The sequence below is a fragment of the Plecotus auritus genome (genome assembly GCF_963455305.1).
Source record: "Plecotus auritus genome assembly, chromosome: 2".
In the NCBI taxonomy this organism is placed as follows: Eukaryota; Metazoa; Chordata; class Mammalia; order Chiroptera; family Vespertilionidae; genus Plecotus; species Plecotus auritus.
The window spans coordinates 48,198,693-48,207,520 of NC_137771.1; positions in this window are offsets into that span (position 1 = coordinate 48,198,693).

Genomic DNA, 8,828 nt, shown 5'->3' on the forward strand with positions numbered 1-8,828 from the left:
ATATATATATATAGGATTTGGTACTATCCACAGTTTCAGGCATCCTCTGGGGTCTTGGAATGTATCCGCGCAGATAAAAGGGGACTACTGTACAACCAATCTATAACTGAAACAAAAATTTATTTAAAAGTGTTTGTAGAACATTACTCAATGCATTTCAGAAAAGAATTAGGGGTGAGTAAAGGGAGTCATTGAACCTGAAGTAACCTTTGGCATGGACCCATGCAAATCAACACCTGCAAAATAGACAGGATGAGGAGTCGGATGACAAATTCAACAGATGACCAAAGGTCAAAACCGTTGCTTATCCTGGGCCCTGCCTACCTTCCTTCCCCACTGTCCTCTGCTTGGAAGTTAGAAGTGAACTCAAGGAAAACAAATAGGAACCCAAGTCCATTGAGGTTTAGTTTATTCTACTGTTGGTAAAATAGGATCTTAGTGAAAAAATTAAGTTCAGTTGCATAAAAATTGTTGTACTTTCTGAACACCTGCTTATATGGCCTGAAATTCAAATGCTGTCTTCTCCCGCAGACTAGGTTTTTTCTATGTGGCAGAAAACCTGGCTGCTGGCAGCTCACAACCACATATACTCACCATCTGAGGAGGAAAAGCTCTTCACCCCTCTTTGTCTTCCACCTCTTAGTCCCCCACCCCAGATCCTGTTTGCAAAGCTTCATAGAACATTCAAAATCATTCTGTATTAATTTCAGAGGTACAGCAAAGTAATTAGAAAATCATACACTTTACAGAGTAGTTCACCCACTGCTTCGAGTGCCAAACCTGACCTCATACTTTTACCTCAGTATTATTGGCTATATTTCCTCAAAGGACAATCTTGACTGGCCTTCTTCTATTCATGTTCCCACCCCACTGACCAATTATAGTCTGTAGTGTGAGATGTTATGATAGATCCTGCTTGGACCACGTGCTGTGTGGCCTCTGAAGACAGGATGCTGTAACTTGCAGCACCCTCCCCACCCCGATTCATGGACTTGAAGTTGCAGAAGTAGTTTCTCTGCCAAAAACAAACAAACAAACAAACACTTAATCTTTTCATTATAAATTTGTGAACTGTACAGAGCTTAACTCTGAGTCTTGGTTAATAGGCCAGTGAATAGAGCTGGTGCTTTTTGCTCTCAAATCCCATTATACTACTGCAAAGAACAAAGTGCTTTGTGCTATGTGAAAATTGATTTATATTATGTGTGTACCAATCATCAGGATTATCAGAAATGTTGGCCACTTTCCTTTAAGTTTCAGAGGGACTTAAATCTGAAATGCATTTCTATGAAAACTTCATTTAGCTGCATAATTCTGAAATAATTCTAGCCAATTATTTATAGTAGTCTTTTTTTGTTGTTGTAAATAAACAATTCAATTGACTTGCCTTTCAACTCTAAACAGCCTTATGATCACAGTTTAAATAGCTGCTGTGAGTCTCATTGCCATTATGTAGCTTTTCAGACAGTCAGACTAATACATGCTTTCCATATCTATGCCAGTAGCATGCTAAAGGGCAAGAAAAGATGTCCCAACAAATTAGGAACCTAAATGCTTGTACACAGCAGTAACTGGGCTGCTTTAAGGATTATGGTACATATAGTGTTTCATAGAATACATATGTAACATATATTCTATGAAAATTTAAAATTAAAATAAAAATCTCTCTTTGGTATGTGAATTTTAAATAATACTGTAGGTAAATAATCATTGTAAAGTATTTATAAAATAAAACACTCTTGTTTTTGTTTTTCTTAATTATACAAATGGAAAATCACAAGATATGCCTTTTATACTTTTGTCTAATGCATATTAACTGAGTAGTTTCTACATCTAAGATACTGTGATAAAAAGTAGATAAGACACAACTTTTGCCTTCAGGGCATTTACATAGATAGTAGTGGCCCAGTGCATGAAATTCATGCACATTAAAAAGGAATTAATTAGAGGAAGTATTTTAATATTGCTATTTGCCCTTTCTCTATAATAGAAGTGTCAGAGATGAAGGACAATTAGTAAAATGTATATGAAAATAGTATATGAATTTATTAATAAATAAACAATAACAGCATCATGTCCCTGGCCTGTGCCGGGCGGGGGATGCAGCCTCACGAAACCCGGCAGGCAGTGGGCGCGGGACGCAGCCTCATGTCCCCAGGCCTCAGCACACATGCAGCCCTGTCCACCCGCACCTGCCACACAAGCAGCCACCTGCTGATCAGTCGTTACGGTGTGAGGGCGTCACGACCATTTGCATATTACCCTTTTATTAGTATAGACTAGAGGCCCGGTGCACGAAATTCGTGCATGGGTGGGGGTCCCTCAGCCCAGCCTACCCATCTCCAATCCGGGACTCCTCAGTGGATGTCCAACTGCCTCTCGCAACCCGGGACCGCTGGCTCCTAACTGCTTGCCTGCCTGCCTGCCTGATCACCCCTAACCACCTCTGCCTGCCTGCCTGATCACCCCTAACTGCTCCCCTACTGGCTTGATTACCCCTAACTGCTCCCCTGCTAGCATGATCACCCTTAACTGCCTCTGCCTCGCCCTGCACCCAGGACCCAGGATTCCCTCCTCTGGCTGGTCACAGGCAACCTGGATCCGGGCTTCTCTCTCTCTGGCCGGCCACAGGCACCCAGGATCTGGGCCGGCTTTGCCCGGGCCAGCTGAAGCCACAGGGGACCGTGTGTGGGCGGCTTTGCCTGGGCCGCAGCTGCAGGCACCTGGGACTGCAGGGTGGGTAGCTTGTCCCTCTCCTGGGCCGCAGCCACAGCCGCAGCCGCTGGTGCCTGGGACTGCAGGGCAGGCAGCTTGTCCCTCTCCCAGGCTGCAGGTGCAGGCGCTGGGACCATGGGGCGGGTGGCTTGTCCCTCTCCCGGGCTGCAGGTGCAGCCGCTGGCACCCAGGACTATGAGGCAGGCAGCTTGTCCCTCTCCAAGGCCACAGCCCCAGCTGCTGGTGCCCGGGACCACGGGGCAGGTGGCTTGTCCCTCTCCTGGGCTGCAGGTGCAGCCGCTGGCACCCAGGACCGTCAGGCAGGCAGCTTGTCCCTCTCCAAGGCCACAGCCCCAGCTGCTGGTGCCCGGGACAACGGGGCAGGTGGCTTGTCCCTCTCCCGGGCTGCAGGTGCAGCCACTGGCACATGGGACTACAGTGTGGGCAGCTTATCCCTCTCCTGGGCTGCAGCCTGGCTGGTTCCCATTCCTCTCTCGTGAGCTCATTTGTGCCTGGCTGGTTCCCATTCCTCTCTCGTGAGCTCATTTGTGCCTGGCTGGTCCCCATTCCTCTCTCCCCAGTGTTGAGTATCTGAGCCATTAACGGGGTGACAGTGTGAGGGCATGATGACCATTTGCATATTAGCTCTTTATTATATAGTATATGCACAACTAACCATTAGATGAACCAGAAAACATTTTATGACCCAGCCAGTATGGCTCAGTGGCCATAAACCAAGAGGTGGCCAGGGCACATGCCTGGTAGGGAGCATGCAGGAGGCAGCCAGTTGATGATTCTCTCTCATCATTGATGTTTCTATCTCTCTCTCTCTCCTTTCCTCTCTCTCTCTAACAAGCATGTCAAATTCCTGGCCCATGGGCCGCATGTGGCCCACAACAAATATATTCTTTTTATTGTTTAAAGTATTACATATAGTATTACATATGTCTCCTTTTTCCCCCCTTGACCTCCCCCTGGCCAACCCCTCCCCCTACCCCACTCATGCCCTCACCCCCCTAGTATCTGTGTCCATTGGTTATGCTTATATGCATGTATACAAGTCCTTAGGTTGATCTCTTACCTCCACTCCAACCCCTCCCCTGCCTTCCCACTGAAGTTTGACAGTCTATTTGATGCTTCTTTGTCTCTGTATTTATTTTTGTTCATCAGTTTATATTGTTCATTACATTCCACAAATGATTGAGATCATTTGATATTTATCTTTCTCTGACTGGCTTATTTCACTTAGCATAATGCTCTCCAGGTCAGGTCCATCCATGTTGTGAATGGTAAGAGTTCTTTTTTTTTTTTTTTTTACAGCAGCATAGTATTCCATTATGTAGATGTACCACAGCTTTTTAATCCACTCATCTGCTGATGGGCACTTAGGCTGTTTCCAAATTTCAGCTATTGTAAATTGCACTGCTATGAACATAGGGGTGCATATATTCTTTCTGATGGATGTTTCTGAGTTCTTGGGATATATTCCTAGAAGTGGGATCACTGGGTCAAATGGGAGTTCCATTTTTAGTTTTTTGAGGAAACTCCATACTGTTCTCCACACTGGCTACACCAGTCTGCATTCCCACCAGCAGTGCATGAGGGTTCCTTTTTCTCCACATCCTCGCCAACACTTGTCGTTTGTTGATGATAGCCATTCTGACAGGTGTGAGATGGTATCGCATAGTTTCTGTTGAGAAATCAGCTGACAATTGTATGGGTGCTCCCTTGTAGGTAATTAACTGTTTTTCTCTTGCTGCTTTTAATATTCTCTCTTTGTCTTTTGCTCTTGGCATTTTAATTATGATGTGTCTTGGTGTGGTCCTCTTTGGATTCCTTTTGTTTGGGGTTCTGTGCGCTTCCTGGACTTGTAAGTCTATTTCTTTCACCACGTGGGGGAAGTTTTCTGTCATTATTTCTTCAAATAGGTTTTCAGTATCTTGCTTTCTCTCTTTTTCTGGCACCCCCATAATTCTGATGTTGGTATGCTTGAGGTTGTCCCAGAGGCTCCTTACACTATCTTCAAATTTTTGGATTCTTTTTTCTTTTTGCTTTTCTGGCTGAGTGTTTTTTGCTTCTTTGTATTTCAACTTTTTGACTTGATTCTTGTGGTCTTCTAGTCTGCTGTTAGGTCTCTGTATAATATTTTTTATTTCAGTCAGTGTATGTTTAATTTCTAGTTGGTCCTTTTTCATATCCTCAAGGGTCTTGCTAAATTTATCGGCCTTTTCTAGGAAATACTTGAAAAATCTTATAACCATGGTTTTGAACTCTATATCCAGTCGTTTGTTTTCCTCCATTTCTTTCATTTGTTTTTTTGTTTCTTTGTCTCTGCATTTTCGTTGCTTCCCTGAGTTGGTAGAGTAGCTTTGTGTGCTAGGTGTCCTATAGGGCCCAGTGGCTCAGCCTCCCCAGTTACCTGAGGTGGACACTCTTGGTGCACCCCTTTGTGGACTGTGTGTACAGCCTTGTTGTAGTTAAGTCTTGATTGTTGTTGGTATCACAGGGAGGAATTGACCTGCAGGCCAGTTGGCTGTGAGGATCAGCTGTGTCTATGCTGGGAACACTTCTGTGCTGGAGACACTCTTATGAGACAAGACTTGCAAAATTGCAGAAGCCTCTGTGCTCAGCTTGGATGGGGTGGAGTTTCAGGGAGGAGCACACAGCCTTGGTTTCCCATCAGCCCTGCCCTATAAGGCCCCAGGTTTTAATGTCCCTCGGTAATCGTTGCAAGCACCTCTGAGAGAAAGCCGCCCTCGAGTTTCGCCCGCTTCCAGACAGTCCAGTTTCTCCCTGGAGTTGGGGTTCCCAGAAACTTGCCTGGAACTGGAGTTCAGTGCAGTCGGGAGCTTCTGTCTCCCTCCCGCTTTAGAAAGCCAGCCCCGCACTCAGCCTCCCATGCATTCAGCGGTCAGTCTTCTCTGCACGTGCGTGCCTCCAGACCTCTGCCTTTTGCAGCTCCCGAGTCTCAGTGTGCTTTCTCTTTTCCTGACAGTCCAGATCCCGAATGAGTCTGGTTTCCCAGTGTCTCGCCCAGGACTGGAGTTCAATGCAGTCAGGAGCTTCCTTCTCCCTCCCACTTTAGAAAGCCAGCTGCGCACTCAGCCGCCCGTGCACACAGCCGCCCGTCCTCTCCACGTGCGAGTCTCCATACCTCAGCCTTTTGCAGCTCCTCTGAGTCTCAATGTGCTTTCCTCTTTTCTTCTAGTTGTAGAATTTCCACTCAGCCAGCTTTCCTGTGGTTCTGGATGGTGTCGGTTTTGTCTTTTAGTTGTAGTTTTGATATTGTTGTGTGAGGCAGCAGTTTAGGTGTTTACCTATGCTGCCATCTTGGTTTCTCTCTCTTTTTCAAAAAAATATGTTTTTTACTGCCTGTCTGGTTTGGCTCAGTGGCTGAGCATTATCCCATGCACCTAAGGAGATGATACTCTAAAAAAAAAAAGTTTTTATTGATTTCAGAGAGTGGAAGGGAGAGGGAGAGAGAGAGAGAAACATCAGTGATGAGAGAGAATCATTGATCTGCTGCCTCCTCCATGTTCCCTACTGGGGATGGAGACCACAACCTGGGTGTGTGCTCTGCCCAGGAATCAAACTGGGGAACCTCTAGGAGCATGGGATGATGCTCAACCATCGATCCACACCGGCCAGGACTAAAGTGTTTTTCTTTCATTGCTTTTTAACTATTTTATTTAACTGTGAATTTCTAAAACCTTTAGAAAAAAATTGAATTGTATTTTAGGAGTACTGTTTATGTTTAATGTAGAAAATTGATTTTAGGCTTTTATTAAATCAGCTTTTACATGATCTCCTCTAAACTTTCCACTGTTAAACTTATTTCTAGTGTAGTCAGTGGCACTGGCTACCATTTACTCAATCAAATAAGTTGACTTGCTAATTTTCTGCAAATGGTATGTCAAATGACCTCATAGTTTAAACACACTTACATAAAAGACTTTCTCTTCTAATGTTTACTTTTATTTCAGAATCCATTACTTAATTAAACAGCATATTATTTTTTTAAAATCTTCACCTGAAGATATGTTTTATTGTTTTTTTTTTGGGGGGGGGGTGAGAGAGACAGACAGACAGACAGACACAGAGAGAGAGAAGTGTGAGAGAAAGAGAGAGATGAGAGAGAAACATTGAACAGTTGCTTCCCCTATGCACCCTGACAGGGGATTGAACTGGCAACCTATGTATGTGTTCTGATTGGGAATCGAAGGCACAACTTTTTGGTGTACTGGATGATGCTTCAACCAACTGAGTTACCCAGCTGGGGCAAAGAGTATATTCTTTATACAACTAATACAATTCAGTACAATTCTATATAATAAAAGCCTAATATGCTAAGTGTCCGGTTGACCGGTCAGCCGTTCAAGAAATCAAAGCGTAATATGCTGATGATATGCTAAGGCCACTCAACCACTCACTATGATGTGCACTGACCACCAGGGGTAGGTTAGCTTGCTGTTGGGTTCCAGCTGATCAGGACTGAGCAAGATGGGCTGGACATCCAGCCCTAGAGCCTTCCCGTGGTCCCTCTCTAGCTGGCCAACCTCCTGCATCCCTCCCTGGCCACGATCATGCACCAGTGGGGGCCCTTGGCTGGCTTGCACCCTCTCACAATTCGGGACCCCTCAGGGGATGTTGGAGAGCTGGTTTCAGTCCGATCTCACAGGCCAGGCTGAGGGACCCCACTGGTTCACAATTTTGTGCACCAGGCCTCTAGTTAAATATAAGAAGGCATTTACTCAAATCCAAGAATATAATTGAAGAATATTTATTGTAATTAATTGTATTGATGTATTATTTTTTACCATAGCACCTTTCAAGTTGTTTTTTAAAATCTTTATTGTTGAAAGTATTACATAGGTCCTCATTTTTCCTCTATTAACCTCTTCCAGCTTGCTCCCATCACTGCCCCTACCCCTCATCCCCCCCCCCCCAGGCCCTCACCACCCCATTGTCTGTGTCCACTGGTTATGCATATATGCATACAAGTTCATTGGTTGATCTCTTACCGCCCACCTTCCCCTGCCTTTCCTCTGAGATTCAACAGTCTGTTCTTGCTTCTATGTCTCTGGGTCTATATTTGATCAGCAGTTTATTTGATTCATTAGATTCCACATATGGCACCTTTTAAGTTTGCAAATACAACTCTTTTATTATTAGATCCAAATGACTTTGTATCCATTTCACAAACCCTTATCACATATTTTGAGATTTCATTTTTGCTACTCCATCACTCTCTTCCCTTTCAAAGGCAAGAATAAATCAGAGCAATAATAGCAACATAAAAATTACAAAATAAAGACCAAACTTTGTGGTGTGCTTTAGATCATGATAGCCAAATTACTCTCATGAAATTTTACCATTTGGGTAACCTCCCATTGTTTTTAGACACTAAGAGGTAATGTCTTTTCACTGATGATTCCTGAAGAGTATTGGTGCCCTGGACTTAAAGTATTCACACATGATCAACCTAGAAGTTGCAGCTGAGCATGCACATCATAAACTGTCAAATTACTTAGTGACTCTTTGTTAACTGACCTGGTTGAAATAAAAGCCTGTGTATGTATATTTAGATAACAATCTGTATCACTTAATTTTCCTGTTTCAGGTTTACTGACTTACCCCACTCTCTTGAATATAAGATGTGTGTGTGTGTGTGTGTGTGTGTGTGTGTGTGTGTGTTTGTGTGTGAGTGTGCACGCGCCCCTTATTTATTTATTATTTATTTATTTATTTATTTATTTATTTCAATGGAGAACAGATGAGGGCAAACTAAGTAAAGCAATCATCACCTTTGGATGGAAAAAATTGTTCATGCTCTGTAAATGGTGAATCAACTCCACCGTGAATAATAGGTAACATTTTTACCATATAATTTGTTGTTTACTACCCAAAACTTCTTCATATAAACTCTCTAAAGTTGCATCTCCAAGTCATAGATTCTTTGATGTGGTGGAGGCCTTAATTACCATAATTCTAGTCGAACCCCTCTATCACTCAATGCCATCCTGTAATATCCCTAGTGAACAGTCCTTTAGTCTCTGTTTAAAAATACAGTGACGGAGAGCCATTGTCTTACCAGGTAGACAACTTCATGTCTA